Below are 22,530 nucleotides of genomic sequence, written 5' to 3' on the forward strand. Positions count from 1 at the left end.
ACAAACACTTCTAGTGAAACTGTACTGTATTGCAATGACTTCTGTAATTAAGGGTCTAGGCTATGGGGTATTCACCTTTTCTACGATGATATTTTTAAATGCAGGACATCAGATGCTCACTAGTGCAACACCTGCATTTGTCAATGCACCTTTGTCATCAGATGCAGGGGTCATGTGATCCAACTTAATGCCCTTGGTTTTAGAGAGTACTTTTAAGTACTTTGTTACACTTGTTGCATCTATTATCCTTTGTGTGTACGAGTACGTGTACGTGTGTGTGTGTGTGTGTGCACGTGCTTAGATGATAGGAACTTTATACAATTGTAGGGAAATTTAAAAATTATTTTCCATTAATTTTCAAGAAGGCCTCCTACTTTTACAATGAGACTTTCATTTGCTAGTTCTTCCATAGTACTCCTCTCTACCATATATACTAAATTTACTCCTGTTTGTTTTATAATCATTTCTCTTGTGTAACCTGTGAGCTTCATTTGCTATTCAGAACAAATATTTCTAACTTCATGAGGATCTTCCTACTTCAATTTACAGAGAATTTGCATTTTGTATATACCTATAGGGCTCATTATAAAGAAAGCTGAGCACTGAAGAATTGATGTTTTTGAACTGTGATGTTGAAGAAGACTCTTGAGAGTCCCTTGGACTGTAAGAAGATCCAACCAGTCCATCCTAAAAGGGATCAGTCCTGAATGTTCATTGGAAGGATTGAGGTTGCAGCTGAAACTCCAATACTTTGGCCCCTGATGTGAAGAACTGACTCATTTGAAAAGACCTTGATGCTGGGAAAGATTGAGGGCAGGAGGAGAAGGGGGCTACAGAGGATGAGATGGTTGGATGGCATCACTGGCTCAATGGACATGAGTTTGAGTAAACTCCGGGAGTTGGTGATGGACAGGGAGGCCTGGTGTGCTGCAGTCCATGAGGTCACAAAGAGTCAGACACGACTGAGTGACTGAACTGAACTGTACTGAAATAGGGCTCACTGCTTCCCCTGATAGAATATATACTTTGAAAAAATTATTTTATATTCAGTTTATAATACTCAGAGTATAATAAGTATATATTAGTTGACATGTTAGGGATAAAAGAAACTGTAAAAATAACTTTAAAGCAGTACCAATTATTTCTCATTCACACACAGAAAAGTAGGCACTGTATTTATGGAGAGTATAGGTTTTAATAACTGACATGGAAATGCCAAATTATTTTTGTTTCTTACTCAACAGTCACAGTATTTGCTGAATATTGATGACCTTGAAGTATAACTCTCTATTTTTAATAAGACAGGTAATTAAGTCAACTTCAAACGTGGTTTTGCACAAAAAGACAAACTGTCAGATTCAGAAGAAAAATCTTTACTTGCACATTAAACACATTTTTTAAACCAATTAGCCAAAACATGTTTTCTTTTTTTTGCTTAGTATTTTTTTAATAAATTGTAAGCAATCAACTTTAAGTCAGAGAAGAGCATACACAGAAGCGAATTATCTGCTTCTTCACTAATGAGATACTTATTATGGATTGGGCAAAGTGCAAAGACTTGGTCCCTGTAAAACCAAAGTACAGATGAAGGATGAAGAGAGTTCATTTCTTAATTAGCAAGACAATTCTACCTGACTGATACTTCAAGTTGATCTGAATTTTCTCCTCCAAATTCATAGGCCCCCTCCCTAATTTATATCCTAAATGTAAGAACAGAGTGCTTTTTTTTTTTTTTTTGGTTACCACATTCTCCTACATGTCCCCCTTTGTATTTCTTTTCAAAGACCATCTAAAGGCCAATGAGTGTCTGCATTTAAACAGATAGCTAGTGGGAAGTTCCTGTATAGCACAGAAAGCTCAACTCAGTGCTCTGTGATGACCTAGCAGAGTGGGATGGGGAGGTGGAGGGAGGTTCAAGAGGGAGAGGATATATGTATACATGTAGCCGATTCACTTGATTGTTCAGCAGAAACTAAAGCAACAGTGCAAAGTGATTATAGCCCAATAAAAAGAGATCAATGAAATTCTTTATCCTTGGAAACGGTATATATACTTCTCTGTTTCTAGCTACTGAAGCTTCTAATTGAGACAAAGACAGTTCCAGGGCTTCCCAGGTGGGGCTAGTGGTAAAGAAACCCATCTGCCGATGCAAGAGATGCAAGAGACCCAGGTTCAGTCCCTGGGTCAGGAAGATTCCCCTAGAGGAGGACACGGCATGCGCGCCATGGAGAATATTCCTGCCTGGAGAATCCCATAGACGAAGGAGCCTGGTGACTTACAGTCCAAAGGGCCGCAAAGAGCTGGACACTCATGCATTGGAGAAGGAAACGGCAGCCCACTCCAGTGTTCTTGCCTGGAGAATTCCAGGGACGGGGGAGCCTGGTGGGTTACCATCTATGGGGTTGCACAGAGTTGGATACAACTGAAGGGACTTAGCAGCAGCAGCAAAATGACTTAGCACACACACACATGCACGCATGTACACACTCTTCATGACAGCATTTCATCCACCTTCTCTCTCTCCTTCCCTCCTCTTATGCTTCACTCCATTCTTCCCACCCCCCCTCCCCTTCTCTGTTTTCCTTTCTTATCTTTCTTTCCAAATTGATAAAGAAAAAACTAAAAATTAAACTTTTGGGGGAAATTCTGTGTCAAAATAAATCAAAATCATATTTAATAGTGAAGAAAACAATTTCTTGTCACATATAAAAGAGAAAAGCAATTCATTTAGAATACTAGCTATGCCGAAAATACATTTCAATGTAAGAAATGAAAACAATTCCACATTTTAAACAACTGTTTCTATCCCAAATTTCAAAAAGATAAATGTACAATGGAAAGATTAATAGTTTAATCTTAGTGAACCAGAATAATAATATATTTTACTTAAACATGTCCTATGTATCTGTTAAAATATTTCCTTAAGTTATCTTTATATATGTTAATATTCATATGATTTAGTTTCCAATGTGATTAAATGTTTTTTTCAATAATGAATATATAGCTCTCTTTACATAGAAGCTTAAGTTAATAATAATCTGTCACAAGGGATCATTCATTTGGGAGTGATATAGCTGTACATTTCGGAGTTAAACTTAATGAATAATTCACTTTGCCTTTTAATAGCTATTCTGACTCCATATTTTATTAACTTTCCAATATATATTTTTGTACTCCATAGCGAATATGACCTACACATGACCCACTAATAAAACAATCTGTTAGAGGTTAACAGCTTCTTGAGCGATCCAGCTTCACTTCCAACTTTTGCAGACAAGATGATTCTTAGAGAGTTAATGGTTTTCCCCAAGGTCCAAACAAAAGACGAGTTAAGCCAAGATATTTTAGAAGAAAAAACTGAGATCATGGCAAAGAAGTGCTGCAAAATGTCAGCCATATTTAAAAATAATTTTAATGGAGTTATGGTCTAAATATAAGATCATCTAAATGGCAAATGCAAACTTTTAAAGAAACACTAAAGAATAAAATGGACTGTGATGAGCAGTTCACATATATCAAATCATTGTCATGCACGTTAAATATCTACAATATTTATTTGTCAATTAATCTCAATAAAGCTTGAATAAAAGATAATAAATTACGTATGATTTACATTCTATCATATTTAAATTTGAGAATAACAAAGTATAAAAATAAAAATATACAAATTAATAACAAAATATACAAATGTAAATTTAATCATCTAAAACATACCTCTCATTGCACATATTCAACTAGAATTATTTACTGTAGAAAATAGTAGATTAAATAATAATTTTATCCAGTGGTTTCCAACCAAATTCTTGGCTTCACTGTCTTTATGTAAATGTTAATGGAAAAATAATTTTTAGAAATGATAATGACAATAATAAAATACTGGTACAAAACTATGGACATAACAGATGTAAAGGCTTGCTAATAATGAGCAACTATTTAAACACACTGCGTTCATTCCCTTGCTTAATTCTTATAACACCTATATGCAAAAAGTACTATTTTGCACCCATCTGATAATTCAGAAAATTAAGGCTGCACAAGAAGTTAAATGATTTCCTCTTTCAGACCCCCTGTAAGCTTCAGAACCAGGATTGGAATTAAAGCAGCTTCACCTAAAGACCCATGATTTCAATCCAATAGAAGGATGACGAGATGGATTTTGGCATATCAGCAATTTTGAGAGCACAAATGAACACACTCTAGCACAGTGCCTACAGTGTACAATGTACAGGATTTGAGAACAGCTGATTGCTACTAATTTTATCAGATATAAGAATCATATACCAAGAATTACATATACACAATACTGTATAAATACACTGAAACACACAACACTGGGGAGGAAAAAAAAACAGGCTTAGTAGGAGTTGCCTTTAATGATAATATTCAATTTGGGGAATGCTTGTTAATCAGCATTAAAGGATAAAATAACATTTTTTAAAAGCTTTATTAAAGGATTAAATATAAAGAAAAATAATTTGCTATCAGTGAGACTTGTTCATGAGGACCAGTTTTAAACTTCCTCGCATTCCGTCCAAGGTAAGGAGCAGCAGCTGCGCTTTGTTGGAGCAGCCGTAAAGAGATACCCCACGTCCAAGGTAAGAGAAACCCAAGTGAGACAGTAGGTGTTGCGAGAGGGCATCAGAGGGCAGACACACTGAAACCATAATCACAGAAAACTAGTCAATCTGATCACATGGATCACAGCCTTGTCTAACTCAATGAAACTAAGTCATGCCATGTGGGGCCACCCAAGATGGGCGGGGCATGGTGGAGAGGTCTGACAAAATGTGGTCTGCTGGAGAAGGGAGTGGCAAACCATCTCAGTATTCTTGCCTTGAGAAACGCATGAACAGTATGAAAAGGCAAAATGATACGATACTGAAAGAGGAACTCCCCAGGTTCATAGGTGCCCAATATGCTACTGGAGATCAGTGCAGAAATAACTCCAGAAAGAATGAAGGGATGGAACCAAAGCAAAAACAATACCCAGTTGCGGATGTGACTGGTGATAGAAGCAAGGTCCGATGCTGTAAAGAGCAATACTGCATAGGAACCTGGAATATTAGATCCATGAATCAAGGCAAATTGGAAGTGGTCAAACTGGAGATAGCAAGAGTGAACATCGACATTCTAGGAATCAGCGAACTAAAATGGACTGGAATGGGTGAATTTAACTCAGATGACCATTACATCTACTACTGTGGGCAGGAATCCCTCAGAAGAAATGGAGTAGCCATCATGGTCAACAAAAGAGTCTGAAATGCAGTACTTGGATACAATCTCAAAAAAAGACAGAATGATCTCTGTTCATTTTCAAGGAAAATCATTCAATATCACAGCAATCCAAGCCTATGTCCCAACCAGTAACATTGAAGAAACTGAAGTTGAACGGTTTTATGAAGTCCTACAAGACCTTTTAGAACTAAACCCTCCAAAAAAATATCCTTTTTATTATAGGGGACTGGAATGCAAAAGTAGGAAGTCAAGAAACACTTGGAGTAACAGGCAAATTTGGCCTTGGAATACAAAATGAAGCAGGGCAAAGGCTATTAGAGTTTTGCCAAGAGAACGCACTGGTCATAGCAAACACCCCTTTCCAACAACACAAGAGAAGACTCTACACACGGACATCACCAGATGGTCAACACCAAAATCAGATTGATTATATTTTTTGCAGCCAAAGATGGAGAAGCTGTATACAGTCAACAAAAACAAGACCAGGAGCTGACTGTGGCTCAGATCATGAACTCCTTATTGCCAAATTCAGACTCAAATTGAAGAAAGTAGGGAAAACCACCAGACCATTCAGGTATGACCTAAATCAAATCCCTTATGATTATACGGTGGAAGTGAGAAATAGATTTAAGGGACTAGATCTGACAGATAGAGTGCCTGATGAACTATGGACGGAGGTTCGTAACATTGTACAGGAGACAGGGATCAAGACCATCCCCATGGAAAAGAAATGCAAAGAAGCAAAATGGCTGTCTGAGGAGGGCTTACAAATAGCTCTGAAAAGAGAAGTGAAAAGCAAAAGAGAAAAGGAAAGATATAAGCATCTGAATGCAGAGTTCCAAAAAATAGCAAGAAGAGATAAGAAAGACTTGCTCAGCGATCAATGCAAAGAAATAGAGGAAAACAACTGAATGGGAAAGACTAGAGATTTCCTCAAGAAAATTAGAGATACCAAGGGAACATATCATGCAAGGATGGGCTCGATAAAGGACAGACATGGTATGGACCTAACAGAAGCAGAAGATATTAAGAAGAGGTGGCAAGAATACGCAGAAGAACTGTGCAAAAGAAATCTTCATGACCAAGACAATCACGATGGTGTGATCACTCACCTAGAGCTAGACACCCTGGAATGTGAAGTCAAGTGAGCCTTAGAAAGCATCGCTACAAACAAAGCTAGTGGAGGTGATGGAATTCCAGTTGAGCTATTCCAAATCCTGAAACATGATGCTGTGAAAGTGCTGCACTCAATATGCCAGCAAATTTGGAAAACTCAGCAGTGGCCACAGGACTGGAAAAGGTCAGTTTTCATTCCAATCCCAAAGAAAAGCAATGCCAAAGGATGCTCAAACTACCGCACGATTGCACTCATCTCACATGCTAGTAAAGTAATGCTCAAAATTCTCCAAGCCAGGCTTCAGCAATACGTGAACCATGAACTTCCTGATGTTCCAGCTGGTTTTAGAAAAGGAAGGGAACCAGAGATCAAATGCCAACATTTGCTGGATCATTGAAAAAGCAAGAGAGTTCCAGGAAAATATCTATTTCTGCTTTATTGACTATGCCAAACCCTTTGCCTCTGTGTATCACCAGAAACTGTTGAAAATTCTGAAAGAGACTGGAATACCAGACCACCTGACCTGCCTCTTGAGAAACCTATATGCAGGTCAGGAAGCAATGGTTAGAACTGGACATGGAACAACAGAATGGTTCCAAATAGGAAAAGGAGTATGTCAAGGCTGTATATTGTCACCCTGCTTATTTAACTTATATGCAGGGTACATCATGAGAAACGCTGGGCTGGAAGAAGCACAAGCTGGAATCAAGATTGCTGGGAGAAATATCAATCACCTCAGATATGCAGATGACACCACCCTTATGGCAGAAAGTGAAGAGGAGCTAAAAAGCCTCTTGATGAAAGTGAAAGAGGAGAGTGAAAATGTTGGCTTAAAGCTCAACATTCAGAAAACAAAGATCATGGCATCTGGTCCCATCACTTCATGGGAAATAGATGGCGAAACAGTGGAAACAGTGTCAGACTTTATATTTTTCAGCTCCAAAATCACTGCAGATTGTTATTGCAGCCATGAAATCAAAAGATGCTTACTCCTTGGAAGGAAAGTTATGATCAACCTAGATAGCATGTCGAAAAGCAGAGACATTACTTGGCCAAGAAAGATCCATCTAGTCAAGGCTATGGTTTTTCCAGTGGTTATGTATGGATGTGAGAGTTGGACTGTGAAGAAGGCTGAATGCCGAAGAATTGATGCTCTTGAACTGTGGTGTTTGAGAAGACTTTTGAGAATCCCTTGGACTGCAAGGAGATCCAACCAGTCCATTCTAAAGGAGATCAGTCCTGCGTGTTCATTGGAAGGACTCATGCTAAAATTGAAACTCCAATGCTTTGGCCACCTCATGAGAAGAGTTGACTCATTGGAAAAGACTCTGATGCTGGGAGGGATTGAGGGCAGGAGGAAAAGGGGACAACAGAGGATGAAATGGCTGGATGGCATCACCGACTCGATGGACATGAATCTGAGTGAACTCCGGGAGATGGTGATGGACAGGGAGGCTTGGCGTGCTGGGATTCACAGGGTCACAAAGAGTCGGACACGACTGAGTGACTGAACTAAACTGAACTGAATACTGACTTTTAAAATAAGCTCTAAAGGTTCCAAGACAATCATTAAGAATAGTATTTTTAGGCCTAGACTATAACAATAACTATGTTTAAGGCTTTGGTTTCAAATGCAAGCACCCCTGAAAGTGGAATAATATTCATCCTGAGGCACATGGTGCCTCATGCGAGGCATTTGGTTGGAAGTAGAAGAAGGCCAGGTACATTTTACAATTTCAACTAATAACGTCTATGTATATTACATACCAAGCTATTTGAATTCAAAACTTAATAGGGAACCATCCCTACTCTCCAAGTTAGATGTCAAAAAAAGACAGAGCTACAAATAAAGTATAGCACTGTATTGTGCAAGCATTATTAACAGACCAACATGGAAACTACAGCGGAAAAACCACAAGTGTAGGACCAAAACTCTAGCACAAATTCACAAAGGAATCAACGTATATGTTGGGATATGAAAAATGAGTAGAAACAAGCCTGGAACATGTGATTTGAAGAAGGTTACTCCTGACAGAGGAAAGAAGAAACCCAAACATTCTACGTGTGCTTTCTTTGTCTTGGAATGAGGTGATGAACAGTCAAACTGGAAATTTCTGCTGGGTTCATAGTTTATGACAAATCTAATGTGAATATAGGATTGCTTAGCATCTAATAGTAGGCAACTTATATTAAAGCAAGGAAAAGAAAGCACAGCAGTTAAAGTATAGGAAAACAATGAATTCTTTGCTGTGAATCTTAGGAATGGTCACTGATATTGAAAATCTGCATTCGACTATAGCATGTATACTATATACATTTAATTGTTATAGCAAAAAATGCTTGAGAGGCATATGATGGGACCTTAGTTCTTAGACAGAACAAGTAATCACAGGCAGGAGGTTATAGCTGTAAGGATTAAAGAAACACAGTTTTTTCTAGTGTTGCTCACCCTCTACCTTCTCCAGCAGAATCACAGTATGTGAAAAGATGAGTCCATAAAGAAGTAATATAGCAAATAAGTATGGATCAAGCTTTAATTTTCATATACTAATAAGTTTAGATTGTTGATCTTTTATCCTGAACAGAAAAAAAGTGAATTTAAAGAGCACTGCTTTTGCTTAAAATAAAAACATGAATAATAGCTTTAAATCATAGGAATTGTTCTCCTACTGAATGTCATCAGTTTAAAAATATGGCCTCTCAAGGACATTGGGGGGGGGGGGAAAGAAACAGTAAAGCAATTAATTCGGCTTTCTTCTCATTAAGTTCTCATAATTACATTTTCGGAATTAAGTGCATTTATGTGAGGGTCATACAGTTTTATTTGGATAGTAAAAGTGACTTTGTTCTGTCTTTAAAAAATGGACTCTTCGTATAGAACATTAAACTCAAATAAAAGTTTCCCTTAAAATGATTAAGGAAAATACAGTTCCTAATACTGCATATTTTAATGATTTGTGAACTCTTAGTATTTTCTAATATACTAAATTTCATTTACATTTACAAGATTATAAATATAAGTAAATCTGGTGATTTTTTTTTCTTCCTGTTGAGCAATCTGGAATTCAGGAGAATGTTTGAAATAAATGAAGCTTTTGTCATATGGTTAATTTAATGAGACTGATATTTTTTGAGTGTGAATGAAGAAAAAGTCAATTATTTGAATACTTAACATTTAACAAGATTTTGCCTTTTATTGGAAAGTATTACGTGGTGAGGGAGGGCATTAAAGACGCCATCTGAGTTTTGAAACAAGTGTAATATAAATGAGCAAGATTAAAAACCTAGATAAATAATGCAAAAGAGAGATGGAAATGCCCTCTCTATTTGTACTGAAACTGATGGTTAATAAATTTGGATTAAATCTGAGAAAAATGTGGTCTTCAGTACAAAAGTGCAGAATATGACCTCCTTATATTCATAGCAGGGAGCAACGTGTGTGGGAGGAAAGGGGCAAGGAGTCATATATGGTGACTCTTCTCACAGATCGGAGGAAATAGCAGGTGTGGAAAAACAGACCTCACACCCCTGCAAATGTGATGCCCTTAAAATGAGGACCTTTGCAAAGAGAACATCCAAAACAGGACTAAAATCCATAGAAAATAAATTGTGTTTACCTTGGTCAATATGTTATAGTTTGCAAAAATGGCAACTCCATTCAAGATTTTTGACACTGCTCTATACTGAGAAATAGTAAAAGTATTTTTAGTAGGTTTCCTGCCTTCCATTGTATATGCTCCACAATCTGCTGTCACACACAAACACATAAGTTATAGTTCTAAAATGCCCCTTGGCCATTTCAGTTAAATAGCTCACTGGTCTCCCCAAGATAAAACCAAAATTCTCCAACAGAAAATATGAAGTGTTCATAATTTGGTAGATTACTGTTTCCATGCACTGCTTCTTAAGTTTTTCTCTATATATTTTAAGTTCTAGTCTTACTGGACTTCTTTCATTTTTGAAAATTGTCATGGCCTTTACAGATTTCGAGCATTCAGGTATGCTATCCCTTGGAAATAGAATGGTGTTCTGTGATTTCGATATTTGGCTACACTCTGTTTATTCTTCTTTCCAAGTTTCAGTTCAGTTCAGTTGCTCAGTCGTGTCCGACTCTTTGTGACCCCATGAGCCGCAGCACATCAGGCCTCCCTGTCCATCACCAACTTCCAGAGTTTACCCAAACCCATGTCCATTGAGTCAGTGATGCCATCCAACCATCTCATCCTCCATCGTCACCTTCTCCTCCTGCCCTCAACCTTTCCCAGCATCAGGGTCTTTTCAAATGAGTCAGTTCTTCCCATCAGGTGGCTAAAGTATTGGAATTTCAGCTTCAACATCAGTCCTTCCAGTGAAGATCCAGGACTGATCTCCTTTAGGATGGACTGGTTGGATTTCCTTGCAGTCCAAGGGACTCTCAAGAGTCTTCTCCAACACCACAGTTCAAAAGCATCAATTCTTCAGCGCTCAAGACATCAATTTTCTTTTGAAACAAGATACTAAGATATCTACATATCTTAATATGTCAATATATATATATAATACATTTCTTTTGAAATAAGTAAGATATATATATCTTATATATATAACTACAAGTAAGGTTCATATATCTTGCATGTTATATAAGATATATATATATATATATATATATATATATATATATATATATATATATAGTCTTTCCTGATAGCTCAATTGATAAAGAATCCACATGCAGTGCAGGAGACCCCGGTTGATTCCTGGGTCAGGAAGATCCACTGGAGAAAGGATAGGCTACCCACCCCAGTATTCTTGGGCTTCCCTTTTGACTCAGCTGATAAAGAATCTGCCTGCAATGCCAGAAACCTGAGTTCAATTGCTGGGTTGGGAAGGTCCCATGGAGAAGGAAAAGGCTACCCACTCCCAGTATTCTGGCTTAGAGAATTCCATAGACTACATAGTCCATGGGGTTGCAAAGAGTTGGACATGACTGAGCAACTTTCACTTATATATATATAAAGAGGGGCAGGGAAAAAAGTATTCTTCCCTCCCCTAGTATATTCTTTTTCTGCCCTCAACTATCCTTCTCTGACACTTAATATCCCCATTACTAGCTTGTGTGTCATCCTGTACAATAATGCTTGTTTACTCACATCTTCTGCTAAATACTTTACAGTCTTCAGCAAAGTGTCTGAAATATATTAAGATCTAACAGTAAGTTTGGAATGAGTGAGAGACTGAGGGAATGTGTACATAAATAAATGAGGGAAGGAAGACTTGCATGTTATTGCAGCAGAAAGTTGATTTCATAATTTAACTAGAATAGCATTTTCCAAAACACTTAGCTTTTATATGTTATGAACAGAGGCATCCATGAATAAAGTAAGTATTTGGAGACCTGATGGATTGGAGAAAGCTAAAAATTTGGCATCAGACCTGTCCAGAGAAATGGGACAATGTTGTATGAGGCATACTCACCACTGGGTTTTCCAAAGAACATTCATATCACCGATGCTGTCTAGAGGATTTCCCCACACACACCTTTATTAGTCCATCAAAACAGTGAATTTCTATCTGGGGGCACAGTTAATAATTTCACAAGATAAAAGGTTTTGTCATATTATGCTATTATCAAAAAGAAAGAGGACAAAGTACAATGGTAATAAAGCAAGGAAATATAGAGTAAAAGCACAAAGAAGTATAATAAAAAGAGGATTAGATTCATCTATATGAATCCAAAATCATCTGCCCTGTGCTGATCTGTGCATTATGCCAGCTGGAATTTCCAGACAAATTGCTCCATCTTTCACAGATTAAACTAATGCTCCTGACTGAATGAATGCAGTTTATTGCCAGGGCATATGATGTAGAAATACTTAGACTATGGAAATAAAACAGATGGCTTGGCAAATTAATCCATAAGCAGCATGCCATAAGGTTAGTCAATGACAGTGACAGAAAAGTGTGGTCGTTGATAACGATAATCATAGGAAATGTGAAGGTGAAAAAGATCATGAAAAGGGGATGGGGAAGCCTCTCTAACTTTTCTTATAAAATTACCTATAATGTCCATTCTCTATGTACTTTTTTAGAGTGACTGAGAGAGAAGAACTTTACTATTCATTAAAAAACATGTGATAACTGGGCTGTATGAAACTTCGTGAAAATAGAGTCTTCTCATTGCCCCATACACCTAACCAGGGTTTAGAACAAAGGGTCATTGGTAGAATCAAAGCTAATGTATTATTTCCATTATAAATATTAGAGTAACTTTATGTAGAATTATGTATAATTTAAAATTGTTACTTGTAATCCATCCATGGCTATTATTCCCCAAATTCCATTATCTGTGTGATTAGAAATCTTCTTTAAAAATTAAAACATAAAAAACACAGAAATAATTAATACATGAACACAATCATAGTTAACTTTTTCTAAAAATGTTATCTTTGCTCATAAACGTGATCATTCAATATACACTATGCAACCTGAGGTTCTCATCTAATGATGTGAGAAAAAGATGAAAAGTACAAAAACATTTTTAAGTAAGTATGCTGAAACAAGTTTGAGTGAGATATTTTCTATTTTATCAGTGAAATGTGAAGTGAATTCACATCCTGGGTATAAGAAGAAAAGTAATAGCTTTGAATATTTAAAAAAATCTTATTTGTAGAGCAAAATAATTCCTTGGTTTTTTTTGCAAAGGAAAGATTTCTCCAATAAGGCAAAACTCCAACATGCATGACTATTGCCTGATGCTATATGCACAGTGCTTAGTACCTGACACAGGCGTTTGCCTAGATAGAGCACTGCACCAGTTTTTGATGCAGACAAGCCCACCCCAAGAACACAAAACAAGCAAACAAACAACAACAACAACAACAAAAAAAACATTTATAACTGCTCACTAGGCCAGAAATTCTTCTCATCTAGGCCAGCTTGTCTGGGCCTGGCTCTTTCACACTAGCTCACACAATGTTGAATGACTGCTCCATGGCAGTTAAATGAAGAGATGACTTGACCACTTATGTCCTATTACCTTTTAGGCTAGTTCTGGCCTGTTTGTGAGGAGTTCTCTATAGCAGCAAGAGAGCAAGACCCAATGCCCAAGTGTTTTTTATCTTCTGCTTGAATCGTGTTTGCTAAAGGCCTATGGTCAATTTTAAATTCATGATTCTAATTCTCTCTAAAGAATTAGATCTAAGTTACTTTAACTATGAAGAGACCACCTTACTACACACCGATATTGCCTTAAATAAATACATTTCTTGGTTGTTTTTTTTTTAAGCAGTCTAAATACAAACTCGAGATCTAAAATACTGACCCAATATACATAAGCACTTCCTTGAAAATTATCTCTGATTGACATTATTTTCAATGTACACCCTTCGTGATTATTTTTAGGGAAATTGATGATTAGAAACTGCCAGATTCCAATTCCAAGTAGTAAATGGGTAAGGGATATTTCAGAGAGATCAGAATTGGTAGATGCTTTATTTTGATTACTTGTATTTCATGGGAGTATCAAATGTTAAATTGATATAAGAAAACGTGACATTTATGACATTTTTGGACTGTATACTTCTTTGCAATAATACACATGAATTTCACTTGATCACGTTAAACAGATCTAAATCACTAAACCAAAAAACAAAAACATTTCTTTGTCTCAGTTAATACTGCTTTTGTGCTAGAGCCACGCAATATTCATGAAACACTTATCACATCTACACACAATAATTTTCAACTTAAAAGTGATTGGGTGGTAGATGAAAAATGTAATGCAGCCCACAATAACAAAATACTACTGATGAATTAAGGGACATAAGCATTTCAAGCTATAACTGGGGAAAACTGGCAGATTTTAAAACATAAAAATTACATTTTCTGAATAAAGGGAAACCATTAATTCAAAATCCAAATATAAATCAGGAGGTTATTTGAAATAAAAAGAAACACATGATGTAAAAACCTGTTAACATAAGTAACAACCTGTTAACATATGTAACAACCTGTTAACATATGTAACATAAAGAAAACTGCTGTACATTGATATATTTTCTGTCTTCTGACAGATTTAATTCAGAATTTAAAAAATGCAAATGTCTTTATCTAGATATGCTTCAAATAAAAATTAATTTCTATCATCCTGAAGAAACTTTGATCACATGTAAATTTTTATACAAGAGAATTATATTCAAGCACTTTTTTCCTTGAAAAGTTGTTTCATACCATTCCTTATGCTAACTTCCATCCACAAATATAAAGTGAAGTAGATACAATGTGTCTAAAATAGGTTTTCTAGAGGAGAATTATTGGCCTTGAATAATTTTTTCAGTTGTGTCTTAATAAATAAAATGGAAGCTGATATTAACACAATCCAGGTGTGAAATAAAATACATCTTTTATGGTAAGGTAAGAAATATAAAAATAAAAATTCTCTGCCCTTTGACCTCCTTCTCCCCTCTTCTGTGCATTGTATCTGCATTATATATCAACCAGACCTCTGCATTGGCAGCAACACCTGTTCAACCATAGAAAGCAACATTCCTCTAGCAACCACAAAACAGCTCCTTCCAAGATAACATTCCTTCTTAATCCTGCAAGGGGTCATGATGACCTACCACTTTGTACTTGCAGATCTGGATTGTGTAAACCCTAATAAACAATTTAATTCATATCCTTCTGTTTCAAAAAAATTATATAACTGTCCTTTGACTTCCAACTGGTGGAACAGTTCTCTGAGCTTTCTAAGATGCTGTTCCTAAGTTATAATCCTCAATTTGGTTCAACTAAAATTTTCCATTTCTTTCTTAGATCTACTAATTAATTTTTCATTGAAATAGGAAAGCAGATCTAGCAAATACTTGATATTTATAGTTCATTTCCTTTAATATGATAGAATTATGAAAAATATGTGTAATTTTTTTAAACTAGATAGATATCATGGGGATATTGTCATCCACAAAAAATCTCTTTTCTTTCAGAATTATTCTGAAACTTAGTTGGGGGCGTTCTGTGGAGATGGTGAAATCAAGGAATGTGAACAGTACAATCTGTGTTCCACTGTTTCATGTTGATCTCAGCCTATCCATAATCAGTGTTATGGCTGGACCAGACCTTGGATTTCTTGAGACTGTAAGATGCCCTTCAGCAGTTACCATCTGGAAATTTTGAAAAGCAAAGATTTATTACTCTCAGGACAGGGCATGTTGCCAAAACTTGGCCTTCATTCACCAATATTGAATAGAAAAGGGGAATAGAAAGTGGAGACAGAGTTTTCGGTGAAATAGAAAAAAGAGTAGTTTTTATTCCTTTGTCAGACAAAGAGAACCACAGTGGGCTAGTGCCCTCAAGACCATGTGACCCACACCAGAGGGGGCGTGTTAGTCGCTCAGTCATGTCCAACTGTTTGTGACCTCATGGACTATAGCCTGCCAGGCTCCTCTGTCCATGTAATTCTGTAGTTAAGAATACCGGAGTGGGTAGCCATTCCCTTCTCCAGGAGATCTTTCCAACTGAGAGATCGAACCTGGGAATCCTGAATTGCAGGCAGATTCTCTACCATCTGAGCCACCAGGAAAGGGTAGTGAGGGGCTTTATTTTGTTCAAGGAGCAGGGTGTGATCAGCTCTTGGACAATTCTTGGATTGGTTGGCATCCAGGTGAAGTTTCAAGCATCATCAATTTTCTGGTTTCAACCAGTTTAGCGTCTATGTTTTCATGGTCAGAGTTTTTATCTGGAAGGAATCTACTTCCTGTGAAAACAACTTAGGGATATGTATTGGGCCTACTATATATATATATAAATAAATCTCTATCTTTAACTATCTATATATGTTGGGCCTTTGATGATTCTGCTATGTGGCAGAATTATAATCTAACTCGTTACCAGTTCTTTAGTCCAACAACTATTCTTTGTTTCTACATCTTCACATTTTCCAATTAACTCTTTAGTCATCATTTTATTTCAAAAGACCAGGACACAAGGACTTGCACATGGCTTTATGGCACCTATGGCAACACAATGAGGTTTCTAGGGTGGGGGAGAGAGAAGGATAAAGAGCACTCAGACCTGGAGATCTTGCTTTCATTGAGGTTCAAGGTAGGGTCGAGGGCTTTGCGGGCTCACTCTTTGTTAGTGAAATTAAATCACCACGAGAGTGGGGAATTTAAAGAGCTGGGAAGAGAATAAACAAGTGGCCCAAATGGACAGCTAGGTAAGTCAGCCAGGATTTCTAAAACAAAGGAGCCTGGCTCTGGATCTAGTCTGTGGTTGGCAAGGTGTTCCCTGGAGTTTGAAGGAATGCCTCTTTGAAATGGATGTTTCAGTAATCAGAGCTGAAGCCAGATATTTGCTTTACAAAAAAGAAAAATAATTGTCAGGGCTGGCACCCACTGGAGTTGAAACTTTGCAGTTAATGGCAGTTTAGCAAATTAATCTTGTAGTCTAATCAGAATAATTACCAATTTTTTTACAGAAAATATACAAAAGCTTTGCGACTGCAGAAATGCCCCACATGACTTATTTTGGATACGCTCTTTTTGTTAGAGCTGCCTAAATACTGCTAAAAAGCTGTACTAAATAAACTATTAAAACAACAGAAACGACTAATGAGGACAATGCTGATAAATCAGACCCTTGGGTTGAAAGGAATTAGACATTGTTTATATCATTGTTGAAAAAAGGAGACACTTATAGATCTATTCTTTTTAGACATTAGCTTCAAAGCAATGTTTACCTCATAAAACAAATGTTTTGTGTCTGCTGATAAGTAATTCACTCATAAACACATATACTTTGCATGCATAATTATCACAGAGTTTTCTGTCCCACTTGTAAAATGACCATGTGAATGAAAATTCAAGACTTGATGAAAGCTACATTTCCTAATGTTAACTAAATTAGCTTTAACCTTGACTTTCCAAAGTCCATGAAACTTTGTGACAAGGCTATACCTTCAGAATAAAAGATGCCATTCCCTATCTGTCTTTCATCATACTTCAGACTACTTAAAACTTAAAGATGGCCTTGAGGGTCTTATATAAATGGAAGAAGAAATACATAGGTACATCTATAATTACTCTCTTATCTCACAAATTGTCTTTCAAAATCTAATATGATAAAGCCCTGAAGGTTTTCGAAAATATGCTGAGTGCATGTTCCAAGATTGAAAAGATTTGGATGTGATTATTGTTTCTCTGACCTTTTCTAATGAAAATGTGTATGTAACTCTAGGAAATAAATCATATAGTATAAAAATGGTAATATGAGGAGAAGATGAAAAGAAAGAAGGCTAAAGATTCAAAATCAAGTCAGAATATTATCTTCAAAGTCTGCAAAAAGCAGTCCATATTGATATTTTAGGAAGAAATGACCGTTAACTCTAAATATAGAAATTTCAAACTCTTAGATATTTTACAAGTAATTGGGCCTGGTATTATTAAGAATTTATATCTAGATGGTCAGCTTCTTTTAGTGGTTGGAGATGAACTGAGATAATGCCACTTCAAACTCTTGGCAATATTAATGCTACCCCAAGGGCCCTAGATTTTCTAATATGGGCTCTTGTGTTCAAAAATGCAATAACTAAGGTGACCCTTAATGAATAAAAAAGGGTGAGTGATGAAAGCAGGGGTGAGTGGTGATGCCATGTAATCAGACAAAGTAGATTAAATAGGCAAGGGGTGGACTGGTGGCAGTTTTATCTCCATTTGGGTATCTAATTGGTGGCATAAGCAACTTAAAGGAAGCTCCTTCAGAATGGCACAGTTCCATATACAAATTATACTCCAGAGTTTTTCATACCCTCTTCAACTATTTCCTACCTTATCTATTGTCTTGACTATTCTGACATACTTGCCTATGTGTCTGCCTACCATCAGGGGAAGATTACTTGCTATTTTTGAGAAATAATTTAGCCATATATCAAAAAGTCAAGTCGTATAAGATTCAGAATAATGGTCAGTAAATCTAAACTTTCTAAATTATAGAAAATTACAATGGTTGCCCACTTCTTAGCATTTATATACTTGATTATTAAACAATCTATGTTTTAGGTAAACAAAAATATATTGATATTTTTTTGAAATCAAGAATATTATTCCAGGTTATAGTAATTTCTCACAGTAGCAATTAATTCTGCCCAGCACTGTCTTTAATCAGAAATTAAATTATTTTGTTAAGAATCACTTTGTAATCATTAATCACAAGGTGCAGAAATAAGGTTAAGCAATAACTCCTGATCTTTAGTGATTTTTGCCACCACAAAAACAATTCATGAATGAACAGTTGGAATGATTCTTGAATTAATGTGGTGTTATGAGTGATACAGTCAGAAACACAAACATTAATGGTTTCAGCTCTTTGGTTTTTCATTGTCTACACCACATCTTACAGGTTGCAGCTGTTGAGAAGAGTTGGAAACCTTGAATTGGAAGCATATGTATCCATCCATCCGATATGATGGAATACTGTTTGAAAACTATTTAATGGTATCCTTCTTTCTTAACTACCAACATTTTACACACTATGCTTACAAACTCACAAACACATGTGTGAATACTTATACATGCAAATGTGTATGTACGCATACACAAACACATACCTGTATAGCCTTTCATATTTGTTGGTACTCTTGAATTTCTTCCCACTGGAGAAGCTTCTAGTTTCTATACATTGATTTATGAAAGAACTATTTTAACAAAAGTACAGCAGAAGAGTTTTGAATTTGGGGTCATGAGTAAAATAAAATTTAGCATAGATGGAGAAGCCTGGTAGGCTGAAGTCCAGGGGGTCACTAAGAGTTGGACATGACTGAGCGACTTCACTTTCACTTTTCACTTTCATACATTGGAGAAGAAAATGGCAACCCACTCCAGAGTTCTTGCCTGGAGAATCCCAGGGACGGGGGAGCCTGACGGGCTGCTATCTATGGGGTCGCAGAGTCGGACACGACTGAAGTGACTTAGCAACAGCAGCAACAGAGAAAAACATAGAAGGGAATCTATAAGTTATTATTCCAACTAATAAAAAGAAACAAACAAACAAGTAATTGAAGTCCTAGACTATAGGTGTGTGCATGCTCAGTCATGTCCGACTCCTTGTGACCCCAAGGTTTCTAGCCCACCAGGCTCCTCTGTCCATGGGATTTCCTAGGCAAGAATAAGGGAGTGGGTTGCCATTTCCTCCTCCAGGGATCTTCCTGATCCAGGGATCAAATGTGGTTTTCTTGGGTCTCCTGTACTGGCAGGTAGATTCTTTACCACTGATCCCACCTGGGAATCCCTTGACTAGGTGGGAGACAAGTAAAAAGAAACATGGAGTGAATAAATGCTAACAAGTTCCTGAAAAGGGACACTGTTTCCCAAACTGCCTCTACTCTCCCATATCGCTCTTCATCCTGACTCAAGCTTGGAGGAAAGCAGTGATAGAAACCACTTGCTTTTGAAACCCAAGGACAGGAGACCTTTGCTTTCTCTCTTGATTAAACCCTGGGAAGGAGTGAAGACCTCATGGTGAGAATAGCTGCATGACTGGTTTGATCTCTCTGAGATTCCGCTACGGCCCCAGCAAGGTGTGGAAAAAGTAGAATTATTTCTGTGTATTCAAAAGCAGCATGAAAATGGTGAAGGACCATCAGAATACTAGGTGACAAGGCAATAAAATAGATCCTAGCTATCTAGGAGAACATGAGAAATACTGAAATAGGCTGCTTCCTCAAATCACTCAACCACATGCTAGGCTTGACATCTTCATGACAGGAATATAACATCAGCAGATATCAGTGGACAATGCATTGCATTATTTAATCATTACAGAAACATTAACAAAATTTACAGATGGCACAGCTAGAATTCAAACTTAGAAATCTCTAATCATCATTATCCAATGATGTCTTAATTATACTATTTGAACTCTAACTCAGTTCTATTTATCAACTGAATACATGAATGAAGGATTGTAATTTAATGAATTTATCTATAAGAGCAAAGATACTAAATTAAAGATTAAAGATAGTAATTGAAGATTATGAAGCAACTTCAACTCACTTTGCAAGTGATTTGATAGAAATTTGATTTTGATTGGCATACAATAGTCTAGTCCTTATTTAAATTTCTGTCAGGTAAATGTTGCTTTTAGACTATATCATGAGGTATGTACTTTATCCAATCTAGTTCAAGGATATGTGTCTGGGAAATTATGGCCATATTCTGGCACCCATGGCTCTATCAAATTTTCATTTTATGTTAAAGTTAGTAATGCATACAGCCAATTAGTTTCCAAATTGAACTATTCTTAAAATCTTTCTATAATATAACCAAGTTTAACTCCATATCTGCAAGTCAATTTCATCAGTGTTATATGCTTATTCCCTTGTAAAAGGAAAAATTACTCATGTTTTGAACTATGAGAGACTGGTAACAGGATTATTTATAATAAAGCCAGAAGCAATTGTCTCCATGGAATGAAGAGAGCACATATTTTTATCTCAGGGAGGCAAGCTATTTTGCTCTGATGAAACATCCATAATCATGTAATAAACAGCATGCCACTGACTGATGATTTAAGTGATTTCTAATACCTTTTTATATTTTTAATATTATTGTTTTTAAGATATTACTGCAAAAAGTTTAGATTTAACTGAAAATACTTACCTTTCCCAATATTCATTATAGGTCTATTTCTAAGATGCTCTTATTTTACCTCACAGGCATCCACTCTTTTTTCAGCAACACTTAATAATCAAACATTATTCCTAGCATACAGAAGTAAACACTGAAGCTCTAGAGTCTTTCTTTTAAAAAATAATGAAGGTTATCATTGATAATTTGTTGTCCCATAAATTTAAAAAGTGTCCTCATTCTATCTCAAATGATGAATAAAAATTTATACTATAGTTTTAAAACCAACTGTATGCTAATTAAGTTAACTTCACATCCATAAGAAAATTCCACTCAACTGAAATGAAAATTTCATCCATATAATGAACTATTATAACCTTAGAGAGTATACTTGATCTTCAAGTACTTACTCTTCTATTCTGCAAAATGTGGAATCATTTGGGACAATCAAAAATTTCTGTCTCACCTTCAGCCACTATGGGCTTCCCTGATAGCTCAGTTGATAAAGAATCTGCCTACAACACAGGATACCCTGGTTCAATTCCTGGGTTGGGAAGGTCTGCTGGAGAAGGGAAAGGCTACCCACTCCAGTATTCTGGCCTGGAGAATTCCATGGACTGTATAGTCCATGGGGTCACAAGAGTCGGACATGACTGAGCAACTTTCACAAGTCTAAGTCAGCCACTATATTTTTAAGCATGTAGGCTCATGGTCAAGAAGAAGATGCAGAAACAAGTTAGTTCCTGTTAAAGAGAAAAGCACAACAGCCATGCAAGAAGCATGAACTGACAAAGTGTGAAACACAACAGTGACAAAGATGAAGAGTTTTGACATAAATGACAGTCCATTTCTCACTAATGTCTGATGTCTCAGGCTCCAAATCATGAAAGTGACTGTAACATGAAGCATCCATAGGAGCTACCACCCAGAATGGCTATTGGCCAACAGAAGGATGGAGCAGAACAAGGTAACTCAAAGATGAAAGGATTAGTACCTATTACCAGCTGATTAATGACAGAGAAATACTATGTGCACTAAGCTTCCCCATTTTACTAAATAACACAAAAGTGACTTGTTATTTAATAGTTATATTTTAATTCTTGTCAAATGCATGTAATGATATTATTTGAATATCTGAGAATATTCATACAACAGAAATAGTTATCAATTCTATATACATGAGGGAGAAGAGGTAGTTTTACTTTGTAATTCATTCTATAAAATTACAAAGATTCATGTGATGAAGAGGACCTTACAATTCTCCTTCAGTTCAGTTCAGTCGCTCAATCATGTCCAACTCTTTGCGACCCCATGAATCATAGCACACCAGGCCTCCCTATTCATCACCAACTCCCGGAGTTCACTCAGACTCACGTCCATCGAGTCAGTGATGCCATCCAGCCATCTCATCCTCTGTCGTCCCCTTCTCCTCCTGCCCCCAATCCCTCCCAGCATCAGAGTCTTTTCCAATGAGTCAACTCTTCGCATGAGCTGGCCAAAGTACTGGAATTTCAGCTTCAGCATCATTCCTTCCAAAGAAATCCCAGGCCTGATCTCCTTTAGAATGGACTGGTTGGA

The 22,530-nt window shown here is 36.6% G+C and overlaps 1 pseudogene; it reads left to right on the forward strand.

Moving 5' to 3' along the window:
• The window catches only part of LOC102185199, a 77,360-nt pseudogene continuing 76,712 nt past the window's right edge, over positions 21,883-22,530 (forward strand).

The sequence above is a fragment of the Capra hircus genome, chromosome 15 (assembly GCF_001704415.2).
Source record: "Capra hircus breed San Clemente chromosome 15, ASM170441v1, whole genome shotgun sequence".
NCBI classification, from domain to species: Eukaryota; Metazoa; Chordata; class Mammalia; order Artiodactyla; family Bovidae; genus Capra; species Capra hircus.